This window comes from Dermacentor albipictus, chromosome 4, assembly GCF_038994185.2.
Source record: "Dermacentor albipictus isolate Rhodes 1998 colony chromosome 4, USDA_Dalb.pri_finalv2, whole genome shotgun sequence".
Taxonomy (NCBI): Eukaryota; Metazoa; Arthropoda; class Arachnida; order Ixodida; family Ixodidae; genus Dermacentor; species Dermacentor albipictus.
In genome coordinates this window covers 156,094,351-156,108,167 of record NC_091824.1, presented here as the reverse complement: position 1 = coordinate 156,108,167, position 13,817 = coordinate 156,094,351, and the positions used below count along the sequence as shown (strand labels likewise).

The following is a 13,817-nucleotide window of genomic DNA, read 5'->3' as shown; positions in this document are numbered from 1 at the left end:
AGTCTAGGTGTCATCAACAATTAAAATTTATTATGGATTGATTCTGTCGAAATGGTGGTGGGCAAACTTTCAAAGGTTGTTGGTATTTTGTGTCCACTGAAATACTTCATGCCGAACCGTATTCAGCAAATGCTGTATAATGTACTGTGCTCTTCTTTTTGTAATTATTGCTTTTTGATTTGGGGTACCACGTCTTTTATCAATATCAACCACTTGCATCGCTTCAAAAGAAACGCATTCGAAATATTGTGAATGCGCCGCGACTAGGACACGCTGAGCCAATCTTTGAGGCACTTCGGATAACCTCCTTCCTCAGTGGTACGAAACTTTACTCCTCCGACGGTATAAAGCAAGTGTTGTAAAAAATACCTGTTTTATGTCATAGCTGTCCGCATTAAAAGGCAAAAAGCCTAAGCATTCAGCACGAACCAGCTTGAAATCAATCGTACCTTGGACCCGAACTAATTATGGTTGTGACACGCTGTGCTACACTCTTCTGCATGTATTAAACAAATAATCTCTATCGATGCACGCCTAGCTAAACGATGCCAACTTTGTTAGCATGTATTTGATGTCTAGTGTTCATTATCTTGTGTTTGTTATCTGAAAATGTTTTCGCGCTGCATCTTCGTATGTTTTCGTGTACCACTGCCAAGCCTCTGTAGGGTGCGTGGGCTTCGTCAAGCATTCCCATTGGCTTTTTGTCGTCGCACACAACATCCGAAAGATGTTAAATAAACATATTGTATTGTAAGTTTTTGAAGGATGCCGTTAGTAGCCATCTTGTTCCTATGTGGCTTTAGCATGCTGTGTGGTACAGCCCACTTAGAGGAATTTAGTGTGTCTCTAAAGGAATCGCAAGAGCTAACCCAGCTCTATGCCTCGAACTTCCACGAAAACTCATTGGCTTGCTACGAAATGACCGCGATTCTCCTAAGAAGATTAAGGTTGAGCTTTTGCTTTGTTTTTTGTTTTCATCTCTTCGCAAGCCGTCGCCTACTTTCCCACTTATGTAAAAGGTGATGGTCGAAAACTGGCGTATTTGTTCTTGTTTTATTTGCTTACAATGTTCTTATGAGCTTCTTTGATGAAGTCCATCCATTCAATGGCGTTCTTGCGGGGGGGCCTATCGGGTACAGGATATATCCTGCAAAAAAACCTATCCGCAATCGTTATCTGGCCTATTGAACATTTAAATTTTTGGGGAGGCTGTAGATATGCTAATGATAAAGTAAGCATTACCCAGCTTTTCGTCTAAGTTCATCCATCTCGCTCTCTCTACGTTGTATGTGGAAGCAAAGTCAGGGAAAGTGCCGTTGCTAACCCTATTACACAGCCCCATAACGACACCGACAATGCTGTAAGCTGGGGCCCATGCCTCTGAGTAGTTCGTTCAAGAGCGCTTTCTTTGGGAGAGTCCTTTTTGAACCACTAATTGGTATGTGGTGCGTTAAAATCACCCAGCAACACGAGCTCGTCCTGCACGTTCGTGCGCAGCTTTGCCTCTGTAATCAAGAAATGAAATCTACGTCTTCTTGCTTTGGGCGGGCTGTATACATTATAATGGATTTCAACTCGCTTCGCTTTTCCTCCAGGACTCTATTAATTTGAAGATGAACGTTGCAATCCGACATTTAGTCTACGCTCGTTGTTACATCTTTGGCCAGCAGCGTAGCTAGCCTGGGATAGTCCGGATCAGATATGCTGCAGTAGCCAATCAGTTTAATGATGTCTGGTTGCATTGGCGAAACTTTTACATATAGTTGTAACGAGACGAAGCGTTTGTGAAAAGTTCGGCAGCTCCAGTGCCAGATTTCTAGGTGTTCGGGGGCTGCCATAGAGTTACTCGCCACGTACGTGAAGTGCGGTCGCTGTCTGTCGTCTCCTAAGGCTGCGGCTGACGACTCGCATGTTTTGGATTAGTAGACAGGCTAGAGCTTGCCGTTTTTGGTGCCCGCCCTCCTAACACTGGCAATGCATTCGTCTACGTAGCCCTTCAGATTTGAAATTCCGAGAAAAGGTGTCGGAAGCTTTACACATCTCTCTGCACTTGTTGCACCAATTGCTGGAGTGTTGCCTCTACAGGTGGACACTGGCAGCTGGTGTCGACGCCGCGAAATGCGGTTTGGGTTTCCATGGGGTGGCGCCCAACCCAGGGTTCTGTGGCTTTTGAGGAAGTCCAACTCTCGCTTGATTTTCTCTGGGCTTTCGCGGAGGAGCTCGTTTGCCTCAGCAATTTTATGATATTCTAGATTGAAAGTTATTGTAGCGGCAGGGTAAATGGCCTTTGCCCAGCTTACCCTGTTCGTCTGAGTCGAGCGTTTGGTCGGGGGTTTCTGGCCGTGGGCTCTGGACTTTGGGATTTGGTTTAGGGAGGGTTCGGAGGGTTTGTGATTAGGCGGGCCTGCGAGCCGTGTCCTAGACCGGCACCTGGATTCTAATGGCGTCTCAACTCTCGGCGTTCGTGGCCATGGATCGTGAGAAGAGAATCTCTCCGATCTAATCCAATGTGGTCTCATTTTCTTCCTCGGCGCGGAGTCCTTGCTAAGGCGTTGTTTTTGGTGAAGTGGTTTCTTGCTAGCAAAGGCTTTAAGGCGCAATTTGCAGGTTCTGTCCCCCATCAGGTGTCCTTCTCCACGGGTGACGCATGTTGGAGCTCATTCGCACGCCACTGTGGGTTCCATTTGGCCACAAGTATGGCACGCGATCGTGTCCGGTTGCGGGCATACAACAGAGTGGTGTCCCGTTTGGTGGCAGACCTTCCACAGTTTCGGGGTTGCCCTGTAGGGGCCACAGGGTAGTTCGAACCTTCTTTAGTAGACAAACTGCGCAGTGAGGCCACCGACAAAGGTTACAGATACTGTTTGGGACTTTCCGAGCATCCGCGCTCGCAGGAATACTCCCACTTCTATTGGTATGCGAAGGTTTGCCTTGAGTTCCTCTGGGATTTGTATTCGGGTCTAAGCCGTGTATTTACCACCATGGTTGTGCCTTCGCTAGTCGTCACGCATGCGTTCACCGGGTGAGGCCGGCTGTTGACGCACAGTGTTGGGATTCGGCGAAGTACGTGAGTGACCGACTGGTAGGGCGTCAACACTGTGAATATGTTAGAACCCGGCTTGATCAGCAGTAGAAATTTCGTACCATAGATTTGATGGTGGTATGCTGCAATCTTTGCATCCGCAACATGTGGACTGGTCAGCTTTTTCTTGGGTATTCCCTGATAATGTCCCACTAAGATTTCAATGTTGTCTTTAGCAGGAGCGAGGGAGGGGAAGCTTTCTGTGCTTAGGTTTGCTTTTGGTGGTGACTGTCCCTCCCCCTCCAGAATTCTCTCCTGAGTTCTATCGATGCTCTCGGAAGCCCGGGCAGTCTGGGGCCGACCTTTCTTCTTCTTTGGCAGCCTTTTCTCGTGTCGAAGCGTGAGGACCATTTGCCGTCCTTCGCTCATGAGTTTGTAGTGCGCCGAGTCATCAGTCGAAGTGGCGCCTACTTTGCGCGTCTATGAATCACGGGTCTCAATTTTCTCAATTTCAATTCCTCAAGTCATAATTTCGCATATCTCTTACTTTCTTCAAATTTTGACAGTTCAGCAAATTCTCTCTGATCTCTTGGGCTGGACACTTTCATAATTTGTAGCTTTTTTAGGTCTTTCGGTACTTGCGAGAGCTTACCTACTGTCTGCCTTGGCCCCGTACCTCCTACTTCAATTGCTGCTTCAGAAATCAGCCTAAGTAAGGTTTCATTCATTACCTCCATGTCATCTGAAACGTTAAAATTAATTTCTTGTCAAATGGTGGTTGAATGCCAAAAAACATTCCTTTTCTCTCTTCAAAGTGAAAGAAATCCTAGACCTCAGTAACCTATGGTCACTGTCCTTTACTCTGCCTAACACCTCTAGATCCTGCACTATACTGGTATCGGCAGACAGTATGAAATCTGTTTCATTCCTTGTTTCTTCATTAGGGATTTTCTAAGTACACATCCTGTTTCTGCACGTCCTGAAAAAAAGGTGTTCATTATTCGGAGTTTTTTTCCATAAATTCTACGAACATCTCCCCTCTAGTGTTCCTAGAATCAATGTCGTAATCAGAATCCATGGCAAAAAAAAAAAAGGGTGAGAATCAACTCATGGCTAACTGCGTCTTGAACATGGTCAGCGATAATGACAATAATAAGCACTGCACCCCACTCTCACCCGCTTGCTACTTTATTAAACAAAACTGTCAGGCTGTGAAGGCCCCATTCTTCTTTATTCTCTATGGTATCGCGATCGTTAGCACAATGTATATTGCAAAATGTAAAAAGCCAGCTTGCTGACCCCAGCTCCACTTAGCCAAATCGAAAGGAGTGCAAATACAATATTGGAAGCAGTTTAGAATTGCACGCATATTTCTTTCAAGGTGGGCCCATACTTCACTGATATTAATAGATAACAGTAAATTTCAACGAAAATAAAAGACGTGAGGTAGTGTTGCCGGTTTGTGCGCCGACGAAAGCTTCCTAGAGAGGCAGTTGAGTCTACAAATACTACTGTTTTGTACTTGTTTTCCTGCTGGCTCTCCTCCTCAGTTTAGGAGTGCATTATGCCTATCCAGAGCCAGCATGCTCAACCCGCACAATGTGCGAGTGTAGTGGGGCAATGGTAGGGAGAGGGGGGGGGGGATATTCCTCAAAGTTTGTGGAAGCATAACAAAATACGGCGCGGAATGCTTCCACCTCAAATTTTCAGCTAAACGCGATACTCAGCGTTCGCGTTCTGAACCCTGACTCATTTGCATACATTCTCAATACATTTCACATAGCAACAAATTTAGCCCATGAATTTGTGTTCATGTTTCCTTAGAGTCGGAAAATATTTAGCCTCGTATGCTCAACAATAGCGAGATCTTATTTTCCAGCAGGAGACCAGAACCGATATTCTATTTATAAAATTTATGCTATAAGGGTATACACAGTGAAAGCGTTCGCGGTAAAAACTTCGTCCTCTGAAGCTTTCAATTGTCATAGGTCATAGCGTTTGCGTCTGCTTGCAAACACACACGTGCTCGATGGAATACAAATTACCCTTCAAGGGCCCTACCTAGGCTCATGCGTATTATTTGTCGCCAAAATGGTGGCACATCCATTTTCGTGAACGCCGAGCTTTTGTTCCCAAACATGCGTGTGCAATCGATATATTACGCAGGTAGGCTATATTAAAAATAGCTTATTTTTTGTGATACATTGTCTAACAAAATTGCATTTTTATTGTCATTTCAATAGTAAATGTTGTGCTAGTTATTCATCGCTGCATATCTTTTTATTTGGATTCAAACAATCTTTTTTTTTCCTTTATTTTTCGTTCTGATAATTTTTAGAGCGAGTCAATGGTACTGGTAAATTAGATTCAACCATTTATCGAAGTGTTACTTTTCCACACTTTTTTTAATTGCTGTTGAGTGATTACTGAGCGTGATTTTAGAACTTAGATCAAGCAATATTGAATTACCTAATTTGTACCCTTCTTTCTTACTATCTCCATAATTTGTCCTCCAGCATGAGCTATTTCATCAGCATGAGCTCCGTTTCATCAGATTCATTACTTTCATCATATGCGACAACTTTCGCTTTATTCGGTTGAGAGTGAATATTTTGAAATCGTAGATTCACTATGAGTCCACAGTGTTGACTGCGTAGGCAGGAGCCATAGAAATAGCGTATCTATTGAAAAAATAAAGCAATTTTTAGCCACGACGCATTAAAGCTTAATTATTTGGTGGCTTCGACGTCCCATACCCACTCAGTAGATAACGAAAAATGCCACAGTGTAAAGCTCCATAATGATTACCAAACAGTGACACCTTCTAACGCGCGTGTAATTGTGGGTACACGTGCTTTTTTCAGCTCTAGCCATATCAAAATACATTATCGGTGAACCACAGCGGAACAAAGAAGGAACGACGACAGAAACAAGACACACAGGGTGTTGCTTGACACAAGGCACACTCCCATGTATGAGTACATATTTGATTACAGAAGTCTCGGTCCATGGTTCCCGGCATCTGTATAAGCCCGCTAGCCGCATTGAACCTATGTTTACGATTCCATTAGAATGAGTGAGTCGGTGATTGTGTGAGACTGAGCAAGTTCTGCGAGGCTTAATTTTGATGATTCTTTGCCTCAGGGAGCTAAGCTAAGCTGAGCGGCATTTCGACGGGTCTGAGTTAGTCCTCATCAAAAAAAGACAACCTTTCAGGGATTCTAATTGTGTTCCCCTTAATTTTATAACTTGTACTCATCTCGCGAACGTGTAAGCGTCAGATGTTTTCTGAAGTTACTTAACTGACACACTGTAACAACTACGCGTCAACCGCACTGCTCGCAGCTATTCAAACTATAGTATATTTACAGAGTACTGCTATCGTCACCCCCATCCCGCAGATATCGTCGTTCCATCGCGTAGCCCTTTTCGTAGCACACGCGGACGTGCTACTTCATCTGGCAACACTTTGCGGAACACTAAATGAGGATAGCCAGCTACATGCCAAATGTTTAATATAAAGTGATTCCCGCGGTGTGTTGCTGAACGGAGCACCAAATTTTCTTTAATTGTTTGCTTGGTCAGGCAAAGTTATGCGTCGGTGCCTACAACAGGCACTTGTTTTTCATCCGCTGAACAGTATGAAAAAGTTGCCATAGCCTTTGAAACTATTAAAGCAAATAGCTTTATTCGGCTATTTCAGCCGGTTTCGCGGTTGGTGGTCGATAGTCTGTGGCACGGCAAGAAAAATGATCGTTTGTTCGTTCGCTCTCTCGCGCACTTGCTTTTTCGGTTTCTGTTTAGCTCTCTTTCCCAGGCTTTGTTACTATCTAGCCCCATCATTCGGTCTCTCAATTATGGTCGATGGTTGCTGCACAACTTCTTTTATTTAATTGTTCAAATATCGTAAGAAATTATTTCAATTAGCGTAATCAGAACGTGACAAAGTTTCGAGCGCTTGGATTCCGGACACAGTCGTCAAAAGATCTGTAGTGTTCAAAGCCCTGTAGCGTCTGCTCATTTCAGAACAGACGAAAAGAATGTGATGGAAATTACATGTGTAATTAATAACTTCTGCGAAAGAGTGGCGTCACTATATAGCACTTGTTGCGGCTGCCCGGAACACCAGCGCTTGCCCTCGGGTGTATTTTTGCGCTATATTTCGTTGTATATGGTGTATGAAATGAACTGATGTATCGTACTAAAGAGGATGAGCGCTACCTGACATCATATTCCTGTAAAAACAGAAATGGGCGCTACGTAATACACGAACGTTGTTTTATTTGTAGTTATGAGTGGCATGAATATAGTGGACGAGCATGGGACGTTGCCGTACATTAGGGACAGCGCTTCTAGCTAGAAAAATGAATACAACCCGGAGCTTGCACCCATCTTTGAGTATGTTTAAAAAAAGGAATGTAAAGAAAAGGTATTTCACTTATCACTCTGCCTGCCTTCTGCTGGGCTAGCAATTACGTTCGCAGCGCCTTTGGGGCAATTTGGGAAACTGAAAACTTTATACACCACGGAGGGGCTCACGTTGCAGCTCGGCCTCCTCGTTATGAATTTGTCAAGGAATCAAATATATGAATAATAACTGCATTTTCAATGCCAAAGATCCTGCAAACGAATTCTTAAACGCTATGCACTGTGAAGACAAGTATGTATTTTTTCATGAAAGAATATACTCGTATGTCCCAAAAATTGTACCCGAGATAGCTGACATTAATGCTTCCAGGTTCCAGGTTTTAAAACTATACCAGTTCGAAACAAACAAAGCAGTGCATGCTGCTAATATGATAAATGTAAAGGATATGAAATGAACAAGTCCAGGACAACTGTTTGAATGAAATGGTTATTCAAGAACGTTGTTTACGTTTTTGTACAAATGCAGCGGACAGGGAAAAATCTCAATCACGGTGTCCTTTGTACCAATATATTCCAAAGCAGCAGCTGTTAGCTGTCGTGTATTGGAGTAATTGCACCGAAATTATAGTCGCAACAGAGAGCACATATGAAAAGCAGGAGATCTGTAAAATGTACGAGGGCGAGTCAAATGAAAGTGAGCCAATGCGAATATATGCCAAACGGGGTACTTTTTTTTAAAGTAGGCTCCGTTTCCATTTAGACATTTGTCCCACTGACTAGCGAGTCACGTGATTCCTGTATCAAAAAACTCCTTGTGTTGCTGCTTCAAAAAGTTTGTAACTTATTCTCACGTCATCTTCCGACGCGAACCTGGTTCCCTTGAGCTGTTTTTTCAATTGCCCCATAAAGTGGCAGTTACAAGGCGACAGGTTTAGGCTGTATGGTGGATGTTGCAGCGTTTCCCACTTGAACGTTGCCAGTTTTGTGTTAACCACAACATGGGGACGGGCACTGTCGCGGAACAAGGTGACCCCATTCGTCAATTTTCGACGTTGTTTTTTCTTGATTGCGACACGCAGACGATCCGGCGTTTCACAATATCGGAAACGATTGATAGTCTGGCCCGGTTTAGCGAATTCGATCAGTAATGGCCCCTGACGATTGAAAGAAAAGTCAACAACACGTTTCCGATGGAAATGAGGGTTTCTCCTTTCTTTGGGGTGGTGAATTGAAATGTTTGCACTGTAAGCTTCGCCGTCGTATTTCAGGGTTGTAGTGGTCGCACCATTATTCGTCCACGGTCACAATTGCAGACAAGAAGTCGTCACCCTCATTGTGATACTGCATCAGATGAGTCAAGGCGGCGCCGAACCTCTCCGTCTTCTGGCGGTGGCTCAAAATCTTGGGCATCCATTGCGAACACAAGTGCCGATAACCGAGATGTTCATGAATTGTGGTGTGAACCGAACCATGGCTAATGTTCGCACGCTCTTCCAGTTCATCGACGCTTATCCCCCGTTCTTGTTTAATCATCTCAGAAACCTTTGGAATTGTGTTGGGGGTGCGCACGGTGGCTTTGGCACGATCTTGGATCGTCTTAGCAACTTTCACGTCTTTCGAACAGTTGGCTCCAACGCTTCACAGTGGCCAATGAAATGCAATGTTCATCGTACACTGCAGCCACACGGCGACTAATTTCTTTTTGGGAAGCATCTTCAGCTGTCAGAAACCTCACGACACCACGCTGTTCAGCTTCTGGAGCGTCTATTATGTCACGCAAGCATGTTCAACCCAGTGTATGAGGCAATTAAAGAACAATTACCCTCACACCTGTGTGTCATTTTTGTAAATGAGAGATGCCTGTGTGCTACGCGCATGCCTTGCAGCTAAAGAACAGAACCATTATTGCGCGGGGTTGGTTGGCTCAAATTCATTTGACCCGCCCTTGTACATTAGAAATGCGAAGATACAACGAAATACACAAATGCGAAGCTATAGCTTGATAAAGGAAAAAACACTGTCACTGAAAACAAAGTTCACTGTACGTAAACACAATACCTCGAAACAAGATATTGAAATATGCGTGCAAGTCTCCAATAAATTTACGTATCTAAGAAAAAGTCACTATACATAATGCGTCAAACAAGGCAAAAAAACATGTTGCAGAATCAGATTCACAGATCACGAAATCCTATTGCCCCCCCTCCCTCCCTCCCTCCCTCCCTCCCTCCCTCCCTCCACACCCTCCACACCCCTGACGTATCGCGAGTGACGGAAGGCGGCATGCTTCCTCCCCGCTTTTTCCCTTGTGCACACAAGACTGAGCCACCATCGTCGGTTCACTCATGCCACCCCTGCCCCTACGCTCTCACTCGCACATACGGCATGCGGCAAGCGGTCAGGATGTTATCGTCCTTGGATTTTATATGGAATATGTCGGCGACGGCAGAAATGACCCTGGCGTGTCCATATAATTCATATCGCAATATTATAAGAGTATCCGGCAACTGAAGGGTCCCGTAGCTCATCACTTTGCGCAACAGAAGTAACAAAATTCAACTTTCATGATGTGACAATTCGCTGGACCGCAACAATGTCTTTTCTTTTTCTTTGTGGAGTAGGGGCACAGAAATGAAAAAGAAACCGAAGGAAAGCTTGTTGGCCACAATCAAATGCCTACTTTGGGCACCTAATGTGGCTATCGAAACAATATCAAAGAAAACGTGAGACGCTTGGTCCACAGACAACCATACACCCAGTGCTCGGTATTATACACCGGCGAGACTTTCCGGAGAGGTAGCGCTCAAGCGAACGCCTTGCAATCTGTCGAGTCCCCACAGTGATTGCGGTGAGCGACCATTGTTTCTTTTTCTCGTCTACTAGCCGCACAGCGTCTAAAGCTCTGCCAGATGAAAATCCATTCGGCCAGAGAAAAACGAAGCGCACCTAAGTGCGCCGCGCGGTGGTCGCGGCAACACGAGAAAAACGCGTGCTCTCTGTCTGGCTCTGGCAGCCTGCGGGTAGCGAGAACAAGAAAATTGAAGAGGCTGAATGTACTCGCGAATAAAAGTCAAAGTACAAAAATAAACATAATAACGTTAGTTACCTTTGCTGGCGTGTCTTGACATGGATGCTTTCATGCAGGTGAAAAAAAGTATTGATATTCTTTTCTGTGACTTGATGTCACAAATGAACCACTGCAACGCGTCGTCTCATCAGACCTCGCTGCGTGCTTTGTAAGCTTGTCTGATAGTGCGTTGATTTGCCTTGTCTCGTTGCATGGTCCGATGTACGACTTTAGAAAAGTCAATTTACCTTTGGCGTCCAATGTTCATAAGAAAATTAAACCCACAAAGTTCTGGAAATGAAACTCCAAAGCACGACTTTAGAAATTTCAATGCACATTCCACATCAAAAGTTTCAAAACTTTATACCCATGAACTTTCAGAATTGAAATCCATGCGCTCCGTAGATTCCTCGACTTCCGCGAAAGGCCGGGACGAGCATGTGGGCCATTGATACTGTGTTTGGATGGGGTTCCTTGCATTATGTGACTCCATGTGCATGAGCGTTGCCACGAACTACAGCCCAAGTTCGCAATGTTCGCGCTGAAATGTCTTTTCGGGCATGAAAACACATTCTAGACAAAATCCAGAATTATTTCCGGCACCGGGGGTTGTATTGGTCGGTAGTGCAAGACAGCACGAAAAAAATTACGGGAGATGCTGAAGTTAATAAACCTCCCCCCCCCCCCCCCCTTGTCTACGCTCCTGCTCGTTTGATCCAAAAGGAAATCAGAGCGATCAGACCACTCGAGATCAAATTTCCAAAATCCCAAGAGTGTAAAAATGGAAAGAAGGAGGAGGAGGAAGAGGAGGAGGAGCGTCTGTTACCGTAACTAGGTAGAACTAGTCTGCTAAGCGGTGCCGTTAGATTCTACGCCCGAATGCCCCTTGTCAAGTGTAAGCTCCTCCCTTATGTGATATGCCGTCTAAAGGGCTCTTAAGTGTAAAATAAATGAACATGGTAACTGCCGTAGCACCTGGGGCTCGTCAGTGCACATACATGGAAGGCTAACGACAACGGTGAACTTGAAGCGGGACGCAGCATCCACTGCACGCCAGCAACTCAAACTCAGCCAATGGCACTCTTTGGCCCCATCTGGCCCTTGCACCAACAAGTTTTAATAATTATCATCAACCTCACCCAAGGCCACCCCTACGGCTCACTGTTCACATTCAAGCATTGTACCATGGATGACTTACAGGAATAGCGGAAACCCTTGCTTCCAAGATATTCCGTGTCCTTTCTTAAATAAGAGCTCAACTTGCGCTTGTGTGTGGGGCAGTTTTACGCTTGAGTCGATGCACTGACATTTAATAGTTAGTATTGAACACAAGACGCTAACGAATAGCGGTCAGTGTCACCCACAGCTTGATAGTGCACGCGCGATGGTGACACACTAAGTGCTCACTTCCACATCCCCGCTGAAGGTTTCGCTGGACCTGTGCAGATGCGGTAGGCGAGGTTGACTTATGTTCTGTTTAGTGCCTCAGTCACTCCGGTGGAGACCACAGCGAATGAGCGTGACCTAGCACTGCCAGCTCCACTACTATTCTTGCATCCTGAGAACGCACATACGTTTACATGCATGTTCTCCAGTGGAGTGCTTAAACATTTTGCTCTTAACATAAAACTTAGAAGCAGTATACTAATGTATGGAGTGTCACAAGTATGAAGTGAATAAACTAACAACTATTTTATTCTATACGCAGTTAGCATCATCTATTGTCGTATTAGCACTTCAAAGGTAGCTCCTCGTCCTACAAAGCGTTGCTTATTAATTAGGAAAAGACTATGCGGGCACATCAACGTCGCGAAGCATCACTCTGGCTGTATTTATTTATTTAGACTTTTTTTTGCTGCTCACTATATATCACGAGGAACACAGCATTAAAAACACGAGGAACACAGTATTAAGTGTCTAAAAGAGAGAGCAAAAAGAATGAAAAATGGAGAGATGTGTCAGTTTAAGCACATGCGAAGCGAGCCTGAGCTAAGCTATTTGCAATACCAATGATGAGATGAACATTAAAGGTCCTTCCGCATAGTATTCCGCAGGCATGTTCTCTTATTCTATGAATGAACCTTGTCCTCTTTGATTTCATGAAAAGCCCCTTTGATGGTCTAGTACTTTCCATGCGATCCCAACCGCAAATATTGGCAAAGCAGCATCTCGATCTCTTCATCTGCCTCTTGCTCCTGAGCTCACCTGTTAACCATTTTGTAATCGGAAGCTGTGCCCGAGCAAAACATGGCACAGAAACCGGATCCATTGAAGAAATTCAACAGTCTCACTTTCAGTAGCAATATACGCAATGCGAAGCGGGCTTGGTTTGGCAGATAATGGTTACTTGTTATGACTCATAACTATTCTGCAGCGAATTATTAATGCTTTTACGACGTGTTGAGAAATGCTGAATGCTCGCGTTGTTTGTTACTATTGTGATACCCTGTAACCCGAGTTGACTTCAAAGAAGGCCATTGAAGAGCGGCACCCTCCCAGTGGCTGGCACATACCTGCAGACATTGCCTACATGTTGACTAAGCTAGCTTCGTAATCAGCCCACATTTTAGAATATATATATATATATTCAGCCACATTTTAGGACTGCGTGTGCCCACGCAAATCGCCCACATTTTTTAGACTGCACTACCTTCAAAGCTGCACTATCTTTGGGATCGACCCGCACTTTTGTACTGCACGTACCAACTGGAACGGCCCATATTTTTAATCTTCACCCTACCTTTGAAATTGGCCAACGTACATGCTTAGATTGCACATGCTCACGTGAACAGTCCACATTCTTAGACCGTATTACCTTTGGCATTGGCCTACATTTCAAGACTGCACCATCTTCGGGATCAGCTCTTATTTTTAAGTTGTACATACACAAGGGATTGTTCACATTTCTACTACTCCACTTTCGAGATTGGCCCACATTTTTAGACTTCACTACCTTCTGGATCGGCTAACAATAACGACCAACTGATCCTTACAGACAACTTGGTTGAAGTCGACAAGAATGCTTCGCATTAATAACCTAATCAACAAGACTAGAAGCGGGAAGTTGTCGTTTAAAGGCACAATAGGATTAAAGGCAATTTGGACCGTTTTAGTAAGTTAACTTTCCACAATGCCAAAAGAAGTCACTGTTCCCGTCAGAATAGGCATGTAAGCCATAAAAGGTGTAAAAACGAAAAATGGTGGTGATGCCCTCTTCATGTTTCCCGAAACACCTTCCTGTGACTTCTGTGGATATTGACGGCGTCTAGTTGGGCCTAGTTAATCTATCTTGAAACAAACTGTATTGCATTCTGAAAGGGACAAGGAATGAACTTAGCTAGTTTCAAGAGGCTTTGCTTA

The 13,817-nt window shown here is 44.5% G+C and overlaps 1 protein-coding gene across 1 annotated transcript in view; it reads left to right on the top strand.

Annotated features, from left to right (window-relative positions):
• Positions 1–13,817, top strand: part of LOC135903805 (uncharacterized) — an 85,325-nt gene that overhangs the window by 8,596 nt on the left and 62,912 nt on the right. The gene's annotated exons all lie outside the window — the stretch shown is intronic.